The following is a 13,779-nucleotide window of genomic DNA, read 5'->3' as shown; positions in this document are numbered from 1 at the left end:
CGGTTCAGACAACGGCGAATTGGTTACTCGGAATGCTTTGGATATGGCCCCGGCATCAGCATCAGCTCAGCTCCAGCTTCAGCTTCGGGGAAGTGGTCCTGCCTGGGAAAAATACGACGACAATGTGTCATCGTAAATTGTTTGTCTGGGAATGGGGTCTTTCAAATTTATACCTTCATATTAAACTGGCTATTGTATATTGAGCAGCTGGAAATATTTCTTGTCTAGCGTGGAATGCTCTCATCTTCCTCCTCCTCCTCCTCCTTGGACTTCTCCTCCTTCCACGGACTCGGATCAAAATGAATCCTGTTCAAAAAGAAATTCGAAATATTTGTATATTCAAGAACAAAGTGCCTCGAAGGGCACCATTTTTATAGAATAAACATTTGCCTTGCCCAGAAGCTTTCCGCGTTAAGTGGCCATCTAAACCGTTTAGTTCCTGTGGTCAAGGAGCTGCCGGACGAAGTAACACTGTGTCAGTGCCCAGGAATCCTAGACAGCTCCTCCTGCTCCGGCGAGTTGCCGGCGAAATGGCTTAATAGCTGAGAAAATTCGCAAGCAATCCTGCGGTTTCTGGCTCGTCGCGCTTTGTAAAATGTCCATATATATATATACATATATATGCACGCTCTGTGAGCATTTTCGAGGATTAAATGAGACACTTTGCGTCGTGGAGGGGGGAGGGGTGGTAGCGCAAAAAAGAAAATGCCGCTCAATTTGCTGCACAAATAGAACGCAAATCAAATAAGAGCCTGTCAACAAAAAGCATCCACGCAGGCGACTCCGGCGCAAAGGGTATGGCTCCCTATACACATACATACGTACATAGAGTGCCCGACCGAGACGTTGGACGGAGGGATGCGGAGGGATTCGGGGTCCTCGCAGTGAAGAAGGGAGAGGAGTCGGATGACTGGGGGACGGGGAACTGGAGACTGGGTACGGGGCTCGTCGGCTGCAGTGCTACAATTTATGACAACTTAATTGATTTACTTTACGTACGTGACCAGAAAAATGAATATTGCATTACGATGGGATTTTCGTTAGAGTTTTTTCCGTTGCCGCCGGAAGTTCTATTTCAACGCTCCGCTGTTTGCCACACAAACACCGACAACCCAGCTGCGCCAGTGGAACGGTGGAGCCAGCCTCCACAAGGAGCAGGAGCAGTCTTCTTTAAATCTCGCACAATTAGCAGTGTCGCCACACGGCTTTTCGTGCCCGGCGGAAAGGCGAGTGGTGAGCGGAGTGGGGGAATCTAATTTAATTTCTATATTCCACAGATTTTGTCATGCTCACTTCAACCAACTAGTATTGTGGTAATTTTATTTTGAAAATGTTGCAAAGTCAATAATGCAAATTTAATGTTGCATATTCAATGTAATTTCAATGTTGCATTTTCAATGTTACGTTTACGTTTTGATGTCTTTTGTTGAATGTTGTAACAGTCTTTCAATGTTGGAAATTCAATGTTGTGGTAAGGATTGTGGAACGTAGAGCGCAGCCAGAAATCACGCGAACCTAAAAGTATGCAATGAAAATGAATGTTGGGTCGATGAATAGTGTTCATTTCTCAAACGTCGCGAGGGGTGGCCTAAAATGAAGCTTGTGACTCCACCAGCTGCAGCTGCTAGTTCTGTTGATTTGTCCCACAAAAATATGAAGAAAGCCGCCACTTTCTTTCGCTTTTGACTGTGGCAACTTCATCATTGGCTTGCTAGGGTCCGCAAACTTTGCCCGTCTGCCGTTGGTTGGAGCAACTTAAGTAGTCGCAGTTTATCCCGACTTAGTTGCTTTGACCTTTTCTCGTTTCCATTTCTTTTCTTCTGAACTCCCTTCGTGCGGCAGTTTGCATGAAAATGCGTAACGGGTAGCGCAAGTTGGGCAAGTGCCACTGGCTAAGTTGCTCATTACTCGATAACCGCTGTGGCGCAGCTCCGCCGTCCGTCGTCCGAGGCTCCACTGTCCCAGTGGTGGTGGTGCAGAAGTTTGCCTCGGCGCCTCATCAATTCACTTTGACATTGACTTGGCCTAGACGCCAAAAAACCAAACACACACACACACACGCTCAAATCTACTTGTGCGTCTACTTTGGCTTAATCGCACATAAGCGGTGAGTTTTTTGTGTACTTAAGAAACCACTTAAGAAGTCGTTAAATAATCAATGAATAAAGATTCTTGCCGCCTCTCTGTCTTTCTGTCGCTCTGTCTTTTTGTCGTACTGTCTTTCCGCGATGCTCTCCGCCGACGCATAAATTGTCATAAATAAATGAGCACGTTGTGGCAGCAAAGGCTTGCACTCTCACTCGTCCTTGTCTCTGTGGGTCGTCCTGCCTCGCGCGCTCCGCATCCTTGCCGACGCAGCTCCTCCTCGCCGAAGGGCGGTGGGAGGAGGGAGTAGCACCATGGGGCTCGAATCAATGGCAGGCAGTCTTTGGACAATACGCGCTGAAGACTTTCCCAGAATGGAAAATGTGGGGAGAAGATGGGAAAAACTTTTCAGTCCAAGTTGCGACAGGTAATTGAGCGGAAACGCGGGCAGAATGAACTGAAGTGGCACATACGTGTGGCAACAGCATTCGGATTGCCTGGCTTTCTGGCTTAGAACATGCAGCTATAGGCCATTATTAGATACATATTCGTTCTATTGGCTTGCCCATGCACAGCTAGCAAAATGGTGACCCAGAAGCCACAGGATGGCCGATTAAATGGCCATTTCGCTAGCGAAGTCCTGCGATTTAATGATGGGAGCTGCTTTGGCAACGGCCAATGGAACTTCAACTTTTCCTTTCTGTCTGCAACATTGAAATATTGTATCTGTTGTGCTCGGTTTCAATGTTGGCAAATTCCTTTCTATTCGCTGGCTATTTCCCTTTCTGCATGCAGAATGCCACTTGTTGTTTTCCCTGTTCCCTATTCCCTGTTTTCCCGCCTTTAGGTCCTATGTAGCAAAACATTTTCCTCTGGTCCCCCCAAGTTTCCCAGCTTCCCGGTTTCCCTATTTTCCCGACTTTTATTGCATTTGATTGCTGTATTTTTTCGAGATTTTCATCATTTCTTTGCTTCTTGTTCGTTATTGACTTTGATTTTACTTTCGGCGCTGGCTTTGGCTCCTGCACCGCGATTTAACGGCTTTTAGCCAACAGTCTAACTGCCGGATGTCAGATAGATGAGCAGTTGGAACTGGGAACTGGGAGCTGGGGGTCGACATTCGACAGCTGTCATGACACCCGCACCCGGATTGCCCCTTCCATTGGAGCGTGTACATATTACGTGCGACTGCGGCTGTCTACGGAGCAAGTGCCTTAATTTGTGGATTTCGTACAAATGGTTCGGAAGAATTGCTTTAAGTAATTGTTTTCGCCTCCGCTCCCAGAGTGGAGGTATTGTGCCATTTTTGGCGCTGCTCCTGCCACGTTCGCCGGCGTTGTTGTTGTTGGTCTTTCTGCTGCTGTTTATGGCATCATTGCGTGCCCTGGACTAGTTGTCCCAACTCCACATCCATCTACACATCCGTGTGATTCCATTCGATTCGATTCGATCGAACGCTGCCGACTTAAACCGATTTGAATAATGCCAAAAGTTGACTTTTGGGGCGTGTTTGCAGTCTGATATGGTAGTGGCTTTAAAGCACACTTGACGTCTTGTCGCCCACAGAGCCAGCGATAAAAACGCCCATGGCCATGGTCCCTTTCGATGGGCTCAATGGGGGCTATAGGCTTTAATAGGACCTGGTCGGGCCGGATTCGGAGGTGGCTCCCGATCCACCATCCGCCATTCACCATCCGTCCGCACTTTGCAATTCTCATTTTACATATTGCCCTCGGAGTCGTATATTTTTTACCTTTGTGTGTTTGCCTAACTACCTCGCTGGCCCTGCCGCCTGAATGTGTTGCTCTTAGAATCCAGGGAGTCACTAGTCGGTAGTTGGTAGTGGGTAGTTGGTAGTTGGTAGTTGGTAGCTGGTAGTAGCCACCCCGAATGCCTGGATGTCGGACTGTCTATCCGTGTGCCATTTTCCTCTCTGTTTGCGCACACTGCCTTCGTGCCGCGCCTCTCTGGTTTGCACCTTTTGTACGTTTTTAATTTTCCTGTTTTATTTCCGGTTTTACGATTCCCATCTCGAATCTAGATTGCAATAGCGCCGTTCACCGTTCAACGTTCGCCGTCGTTTGTCCAACGGCATTGCGTCCTGCCACGATTCACTGCATCAGGGCCGCCAAGCTGACAGGCCACCCAGCTGCATGGCTCCACCCCCAGCCTCGAGTTCATCGCAACACTCGCACAAAAGAATGATCTCTGGGCCTTGTGGAGGGGATTCACGCAGGACTGGCGATCAAGCTGTAATGGCCAGCAATCACAGCGGACCTGAAAAGGTCCTTGCCAAGGAGTCCAAGTGTTGCATGTCCATGTGCGAGTATCTTAAAGGACGACTACTCTCGACACACCCACATGGGCGAGTGGGTGCTGCTCAGCTGGGGCCAATTTTGCAAACACCGAATGCTCAGCTTTAATGTTGGGTCACCAGGGGACATTCCTTTGTGCCATACATGATTTGGCAGGTATTCCATGGACGTTGCCAGATAAAGATTACGATACAGATAAAGCCGAACGTGAGTCGGCTAACTGGCCAGCCTTTGTGGGCCGAGCAGTCCCCGCCCATTTGGTTGTACACACAATGCCGCCTGCTTGCCTTTGGGGAATATTTGCATAAAAAGGTCACTGGCACCGCCACTCAGTGTGTGTATGTGTGTGGCGTCCGTGCACGTGTGGGTGTCCCATTGAGGAAGCAAACACTATCTGCGTGTGGGTCTACATCGCCAGGACGCGCCAGGTGGCGCCGGTCGGCCTCCGCTGCGGTGCTTCCAGCCGCAGATTTGTCCAGAAAGTGGCTCTAAAAAGAAGAAGAATGCGACGGGCGAATCAGCCTGCGATTGTCAAGGCACTCGATGATATTCGAGTAAGGAGCTGGAAGGATGAGCAACATGGGCAGGATGGGCGGTATCGCCACACCACGCCACTCGAACAACAAAAGGCAATTTGCAAAACAGTAGCTGTGCAGGATGGCTGACGGATGATGGACAGCGAGCAGGAGTGCCTAGGAAACGAGACGCACGGCGGAGGATGTGGCCAAGGCAGTCGCACTGCGGAGCGTGAAACAAAGCATTAACCAGCACTTGGCTGGGGAGGAGCAGTCCTCGGACGGACCTGGCTCGGCGGCTGCTCCAACCGGCGGCTGGCAGACAAAACAAATAAGTTCTGCTGCTCCGCAGCACGAAGTTTGCTCCTAGTCCGAGTCCGAGTCAGAGTCTGAGTCCGAGTCCTAGTCCTGGATGCTGGCAGGCAGATTTCCAGATAAAAAGATTGACAGCGATGATAGTCGAAATAATTAATTGAATGAAACTGCTACAACAAATGCCTTTAATTAGTGTCGGGTTTCCTCTTGGGTCCTTTTCTGCTTTTCTGCTACGTGCCACCCCCTCTTCATGCCAGCTTCTTGAAAGCTTCAGAAAGGGATCTCCGGGGTTCTGGCTTAAAGTGTAAAGTGTTCCCGGTGCGCTAAGTGACTACCCAGCCAGCCATCGATGAGCTGCAGCAGCGTTGCACGAACCAATTTCCCGACACTGGGCCAGAGGTCGCGGCGGATTCTGTGATTCTGCGAATCCGGGAAACCAGCACTCCACTCCGTCGAATTGCTGGAGGTGAGAGGAGAGGCATGGACGTCGCCTGCCAGCCCCCAACGTTCTGTCGCGCATTTCCATGAAATTATTCAAGTAGAAGGATATATGATAATTTCCGTCGGAAGTGTAATCAAAAATCGCTTAGACAAGAGCTCCCCATCGCCCCATGGCCGCACCATGCATGTGCCCATGTGGTGGGTGGCAGTCCTGTGGACTTGGTGACGAGTGATACTTGGATACAGGGATTCCGGGACACGAGATAGGGTCCAGCCGAGGAATCTGTATAGTTGTTCAATTGCTGCACACTTTTAAACTGATTTAAAAACCCTGTTGGCCAATCGAGGGGTAGTGGTGCAATGTCGCATTAGGCCGACGGCTCAGTTGACCTTTCGTCAGTGCGACGCACTGCGTCAGTCGGCTGGCGGGGCATTCAGGAACACATCCTGGCAATCGCGGTTCTTTTCGATTGACTTGTACGCGACAATGCCATTTGGCCATATCGTCAAATACTCTTATTTGCATTGCGTTCCGTTTGAGCCGCATCTTTTTGCCGCTCTGCGCCGGAGTTTGTTTTTACGAATAATCCGCTTTTGCCGGGCCTCCTGATCCTAGTCAGCTTTTGTCCGCTTTCACACCAACTCTTTGTTTTCCGCTCGACCTTTTTTCCTTTTTTGCATTTTTTGCTGCATTTTCGCTTTCACTTCGTGCAAACGGCCGAAAAACCAAAAGATTTTAATGCCATAAATTCATATTCCCATCATTCAATTGACAAATGGCCATATGTGGCCAGTGACATGGTTTCTCCGCCATCACCCCCGCCCATAAGTGGAGGCAGTGCCTCCCTCTCGGGATTTTTGGTTTTTGCACTCGATGCCATTGTCATCGATGGTGTTATTGTTTTTGTTGCCGCTGCTGCTGCAGTTTTAACAGGATTTGCCATGCATTTTAACTGAATAATTGATAAAATTTTGACACAAAAGTTTATTTAAGTGCAGAGCGATGGCATAAACAGACCAAAACCAAAGCAACAAAGTGCTGTCGCGATGATCCGACTAGCGGATACCCGTTGACTTTTTTTGAGGTGCGGGTGGGGGGTGGATGCACTTGCTCAACCGGCGGGTTGGAATGCCATTGCATCTGCCGATCAGATCACAGATTAACTGCAACGGCCAAATGGGATTGGCCTATGAATTGTTATTAATTAATATGAGGATAATGCGAACTCGAAATGTTTCGTCCGAATCTCGGCTGTCAGTCAGCCAGTCAGCCAGTCAACCAGTCATTCAGTCAACCAGGCAGTCATTCAGCGATGAGGAGAGCCAATTGCCAGGCTCGTTCCCTGTGTCCTTTTCGTCCTGGGCCCATCGTCGTCTGGCGCTGACGCTGTTGCCGTGATGTATGATGTTGCACTGGCTGCAAAAATGAAATATACAAAGTGGAATTGAAGTGGAATTATTCATGGGCTCTCGCTTTGGCTGCGCCACCATTCCCGCACCTTGATGCTATATTTCTACTTCGGATTGCCGCCACCGATTGTAAGCTGTTTGATTTTTGTGCCCCACGGCAAGTGGCAAGTGCCATGTGGCATGTGGCAAGCCGGCTGTGCGGCAGGAAGAGCAACAGGAAGCGGAAGGAGGGACCAACGCGCCACGTGATGATGGGATCATCCAGCATCGAGTCCAGCATCCTTTGTCAGAGCGACAACAATGACATTGCGAGTGCGAGCCGATGGACTCATCCGATGCAGCAGGACGAGGAGCAGGCCCATCGACTAGATGACCAATCCCCTGGAGGCACCTTCAAAAAGACGCCTGAGCGTCGTCGGAGCTGCATTTTTTGGGGAGCAAGCGAATTAGGGCTCCTGCCTGCGTGTCCAGCGGCCATGACAATAAAACTGACAACATTGCCCCATCAATTCTGGGCTTTAATCTGCTATGACACTCGCACGACACATCCACAACGAGGATGGTAGGGGATGGGTATGGAGCCCGCGCTTAGTGGCTGTTAAAGCCAAATAGTTTGGCCAATTAGTTTTCGCCGCCAATGGAGAGGGAACAATGAAATGAAACCATTCAATGAATTCAACTTGTCATATTTATGGCCACGATTTGAAAGGGCGATCAGTCTGCCATTTCGGTGCGGGAGTGGTCGTGGGTGTCCTGGAGCCCTTTATCGACAGGACGCATGCATCGGGATGCAAGTGTTTGCATAACTACACACACACCCACATACACACACACACACACACACACAATGAAATGGCCGTGTGTCAGTCGGGGTGCATTGTCATGCGTGTGGCTGCGTACTTATGTCATATGCATGTTTGACTACTTAAAATTCAATTGGCTCTAAAATAAATGATTGCCAAATATGTGCGCTGCGTTGTGCTATGTTTGGTGCTATGTGGTGCAGTTTGGTGGGTGTGGTGTGGCTGGAGTGCTTGATGTTGGCACCCATTGTAACTAAGTGTCAATTGTCATGTGTCAAATTGTGGCATACAAATTAGGGTAATCAGAGTACAACAGCATGTTTGATTGCTTGCTTTATTTATGATTGTTTGCACAACTTGGAGCACAGCCGGGCAGAGGAGAGCCAAGCCGGCCGCAACCTCGTGTGTCCTGTGGACGCACTCGCCAGTTGGTAGTCCGTAGTCCATAGTCTGCTCACCAGGTAAACACACACCACCCAACAGGCAACCCACCTGGCAACCCACCTGCTAACCCACCTGTGAGGCACGACTGTTTGCTCGGCATTTGTATAAATTGTCATTGACATGAAGGCTCGATGTGGCCAGCAGGCCCGCGATAGTTTGGCTAACTGGCCAATCAGTTGGCCAGATTGCTCATTACGTCTTTTGGAATTTAATACGTGGCCTGTGGGCTGTGGGCCCGCCTATATATGCAAATATATGTGTATGTGTAATGCGGTCCTAATTGCTTTTGGGTATGGTGCCTGCATTCAAATGACAACTTTTCAGTTTTCAGTTCGCCCAAGGAGAGCCACGCAGAACCACTTTCATACTTATGAAAAGCTGAGGCTCATTATTTTCCCAGCACGAGCATGCTGCTGACAAATTCAAGAGGCAAATCCAGTTGAAAACAAGTTAAGATATTATAAATGCATAAAGGGACAGGAAGAGGCGTCCCTGGCATCGGGGCCCAGCAAGTCCGTGTCCTGGTTCCGGAGCACAATTAACATGTGCGGCAACGTGGTTGAATATGTACGTATATACATATGTGCCTTCTGCCAGCTGGAATGGGTTGGGGGTGCAACTTAAATTTTAACCAGGACCTGCTTTTGGGCGAAGGAACTACAAAGGACCTTTAGCACACACCCCACGTTCAAAGCTGAGCAGCTGCAAAAAGTGGCCGCAGCCTTTATCACACACACAAACACACAGGGGCGTGGGGGCGTGGGGGCGTGGCAGGCGGTTTTTGTTCAGTTTGCTACACAGCTAGAAACACTAGTAGCTTAGAATTTACACTACCGAAAATTGTTCCAATTTGAAATAGAAGAGAAGAGAAAAAGTTCAAACAGATGGCATGGAACTTCCACATGTCTTTTATTGGTGCAATATCTTGATGTCTTTTGTCATTTCTAGATCATCCGGCAGGGGATCTTCCGGGAACAATTGCCGGCTAAATACCCAAACCCATGCTCCCCAGAGCCCCTAGCTGCCAGCCTTTTCCTGCTCCGTCTCAACGGGGCAGCAGCTGCTGGCAAGGACAATTAGAAGGACCTGGACCCCAAGACCCAATATATATGCTTTTGCTGGCTGAAACAAAGGAGGGCGCAAGTATGTGGCTGGCAGACGGCAGTTACCGTCGCCGCCCCTGCCAGCGTGCTCCCAATAAAGGCGCAAAAATTATGAACTTTGGCCAAAGATGAACACGCTTTTAATTTATAAATAGGCCAGGGTGCGGGGAGGGAGCCAGGGATGAAAGGGTTTGAAAGCGGATGAACGGGCTCGAGATTGCGGATGGGGCTGGCCGACTTGTAGCGCAGGCAATCCACTCTCACACTCGGAACAAAGTGGGTATGGAACCCAAAATCAGATGGATATACATATGTATATATATATATATTTTTTTTTTCGCATTTTATATATTTACTTATATATATTTCATTACTTGTAAGAATTATTCTTTAATATATATCCACGAGATTCGCTGCTTCGCGCATTTCTAGATGCAAATGTATCTAGTTTCGAAAACAGGAAGCCGACTGCACACATAGCACTGAATAATTAACAAATTGTGCCGGAACTCTAATCAAGTCCCCTCCCCAGCGGAGTGATCTGTCAAGTTAGAGCGGGAGGAGGAGGGCCAGTTCCTTGGGCAGACCACACACCCCGCTCTCCGCCAGCAGGTCCACTGGCCACCAGCCACGGCAGCAACACGTGGCTGCTGCTGACCGACCACGTGTTGCTCGACTGTTAGCCGGGCTGAAAACGTAAACAAGGCGGCTGCTACGAAGCCTCCGGCTCGGTGGCCACTCGAGTGACTACGAGCGAGGACGACGACGCGTTGGGCCATGGGGGCACTGGCGTCGGCCGTCCTCAGCCAACCGATGTTTGAGTGAAACCCGGTCGGCCGAAAGCTTTCCGAGCCCGAGTCCGAATCTCAATCCGAACCCGCACCCGAATCCTCAATCAGCTTCAGCTTCAGCTGCGAACCGTACCGAACCGAACCAAACGTGAAGTGGCTGGTATTCCGGCAGGCGATTGTGGCCTTTCGCCTTCAGTTGTTGTGCCGCCGTGAAGGAGGACGGTAGCCGTGCGCGCATACGGAGCACATTGGTGCCGCTGGCGTTGGATTCGAGAGACGAGAGAGAGAGTGTTCCAAGATTTCCCAGTTTAATAGTTTCGAAAAATCGTTTTCGAGTGCTTTTTTTTTGTCTGTGCTTTCTGGTTTGCCTGCTGAGCAATCTGACTAGCGCGCCTCTCGTTCATGGCTGGCGTTTGGAATTGTGAAGGTCAGCGCGTCGTCGCGATCGGACTCCCATTTCAGTGTGTGTCGTAATCCGGCCAAGAGATCGCGTTTGAAAAAGATACGAAATCTGTTTGCTCAAGACTTGGTGAAAGAGTACGTATGTATATGGCACTGATCACAGTCCCCTAGAGTTTAGTTAGTAAGGAAACTATTTGATCCGTACTAGTTCCCTCAATCTACGCAAAACGCACGGGAACACGGTGATCAAGTGGGTTTGGCTTAAGCCAACTAGTCTTCCGCCCATTTTGTGCCCATTTAGTTGGCCAAAAAGACAGCAGGGTTCTTCCCTTGCCCACATGGGTGCGGAAAAGTTAAGGTTTATGGCCGCTACGCCACTTACGCACGATTGGAATAAAAATGTCCTGCAGGCGGCAACAAGGACATAACAATATACATGCGAGTACAAGAATAACACAAGTGTAGTCCTGCTGCTCCTGCTGCCAAAACGTACGAGCGCCATTAAGTGCGGCAACTACATACAAGCACCTTTCGCACAAGACACAACACGAAATGGTTACAAAATATGAAACTGCTGTGCGGAGCCGGAGTCGTAGTGGTGGTCGTAGTCGCAGTCGCAGTCGGAATACGGAGTATTATGTCCAAAACCACGACGCCGACTGGGACTACGGCTCTGTGCGGATATTAGGGTGCTGGTCCCTTGTCAGAGACGTGCCGTGGCACAGGCTGCTCAACCCCACTAGTTGATAGTTGCTCGTTGCTGGCGTAACCCTTTCCTGCCCCAGCCACATATGCATAAGGGTTCCCGGTCATGTCTGCGTCCGTGTCTGGGTCCCTTCTCCTTTCCTTCCGCCCCTTGCCGTTGATAACTTAATAGCTGGACAATGCAATATTTTCCATTTACGAGTTCATTTCTATAAACGGCCAAAACCAAGTGTGCTGGTCCGGCACCTGACTCCATTCTGGACAGCCAATCCGTACGACTGCGCTTCGCTCTAAATTGCCCTAAACTGCCAAGGACCTTTGAGCCGCTTCTCGTGCACAAGTGGCTCCTTCATCGTGAATGCCAGTTTGCAGTCCGTCAATATCGGCCATGATCTCCGTGGCATATGACCAGTTAGAGTCAGCTCTCATGGCCATTCAGTAATTTCCCATGAATATCACAATGTAAACGGAATCCGCATGGATGTGACATAAGTCGCAGCAAAAACGTGTGGCAGCAGCACAAGCACAAGAAGTTGCAGAAACAGTAACAAAATTAAGAGAGCACCAACTGCTGGGGCAACTTTACCAAGCCGTGCGGCACGTGATGCTTGTGCCCAGCGGAGTTCATATTGCACTGTGTCCCAAGTTCCAAGGCACCACTTCCCACTCCCCGATCCCGACTCGAATCCCGAATCCGAATCCGATTTCATTTGCATGCCTGTCTGCAGATACTAAATCACCTTCAGCTCCCTTGGACAATTCTCGGAGCACGATCCGTGGCCTTCATCCGGCCTGGAATCTGTTCGAGTTTTCAGATTACTGTGGCAGGATGCAACTGCCAGCGCACCCAAAAGAATACAGGGTCACAAAAGTGTACGAATTTGGAAAATTATAATGAGAGAAAGGCGTTGAAAGGCCCACCAACCTCTGAAAGATGTCTTATTTTATTTTCTGGGTGCACACTGGCTACTTGGGGCTGCCCATATTGTGTCTGCACTACAAGTATTTCAAAATAAATAACACAATTGCCGACTGTGGAAGTTTGCCTGTTAATTGCTCGCCAGATGGGACTGTGCCACTTACCCCACCGATAGGGCTGAATCGAACCCTTTCCGTTTTGTTCATCCGTAGTTTGCAATTTAAGTGTAATACATTTTGAATTCGGTCGGCAGGTGCCACATCCCAGATACCACCCACACACACCTTGCCACCGATCCGGACGGATCACAAATCCTTGACTTGAGAGCCCTCCGTGCTCCACGCTCCATGCTACTCGACACTCAGAATGCACTAAAATGGGCCGTAAACAATCGAAGTAATTGCCGACGCGGACTGTATAAACATAGGGATAAACATAAACAAAATCGGTCCATGGCCACCGAAGGGACGACGGAAGGAGGGCGGAGTACTTTTGGTCGGAGATGAGGTGACCAGAAGAGAATAGGTCGTAAAAGCATTTATGGCCGATCGGTCAGTAGGCATGTGGAAATAGTATTTCGATTTGTATCTCGGGCAGGCCTCGCTGAAGAGCTAAAATGAGTAGAGATAAAAATAAGTTGCCGAAACAGAGATTATCTATATATTTATTTATACATTTCATTTTTATTGAGCGCGCACAGAATGTATTTCATAACTCACGCGGATTGCTTCTTAAGATGCCGATGATGATAATTATAGACACCCACCGAAATATAGATCTGTTGATCAGAACTCAACTCAGCTGAACTGAGATAAACTGAGATGACTGAGCTGTCTGTGGCAATGATGCGTGCCACACCTTTCGACCTTTAAAGCGCCAAAGGCAACGCGAAACAGAACAGCCGCATTCAACTAATTACCTTTGACATCAGATTGGCCGGAAAATAATTTACTTGCTGTTCTAGAATTGCTTATTTATTTATTCACGAGCCTCACGAGCAAAAAGTCTATAATTTATTCATTTATGACTTTTTATTTTATTTATTATGATTTCTTTTGACAGAATGGTTTAATAAATACTCCGCCCACCCCCGGCGTCATTTCCGCAGCTCATGCATGTAAATGCAGCCAGAATATATATTCGCACTCACTCACCAGCAGTCCGCAGTCCACAGTTTGCAGTTTTCAGCTTTCAGTTCCCAGTTCGCAACTTGCAACTCGCAGTTCGCAAATGCAGGTAGCTGCCGTTGCAGTTGCAGTTGCTGCAGGCATGCATAATTGAAGAGATGCACGTGTGAAGTCGCCAACAGCTGGTGCCGCCAAAGTCATCAACTGGCGCATTTGTAGATGCACTTCCAGTGGCATCTGCAGCTCCCACTGCATGGGCTAACTGCATCAGCCAGCTGCATACTTTAGTGCTTTGGTGCTTTGCCACCCCCGTGACTCCGTCGCTCCGCCGGCAGAGCAGATTTATGGACTCGATGGCTTCCAGGTTCAGACGCAGACTTCTTTGCTTTATCATGGACAGCTCC

At 49.1% G+C, this 13,779-nt stretch overlaps 1 protein-coding gene across 4 annotated transcripts in view; it reads left to right on the top strand.

The window, feature by feature from the left end:
* LOC117148782 (delta-sarcoglycan) overlaps positions 1 to 13,779 on the top strand; it is a 30,976-nt gene that overhangs the window by 11,280 nt on the left and 5,917 nt on the right. Inside the window, exon 1 of one of the 4 annotated variants that reach the window (XM_033316387.1) lies at positions 10,412 to 10,759. The exons of 1 other annotated variant lie outside the window; for it this stretch is intronic. The gene's annotated coding sequence lies outside the window, so the exon portion shown is untranslated. Of the gene's footprint in view, positions 1 to 10,411; positions 10,764 to 13,434; positions 13,485 to 13,779 lie in introns of those variants that run through there. 2 more of the 4 variants (XM_033316388.1, XM_033316390.1) reach the window with 2 other exon arrangements.

Source organism: Drosophila mauritiana, chromosome X (genome assembly GCF_004382145.1).
Source record: "Drosophila mauritiana strain mau12 chromosome X, ASM438214v1, whole genome shotgun sequence".
Lineage (NCBI taxonomy): Eukaryota > Metazoa > Arthropoda > Insecta > Diptera > Drosophilidae > Drosophila > Drosophila mauritiana.
This window is presented reverse-complemented; position numbering and strand designations above follow the sequence as displayed.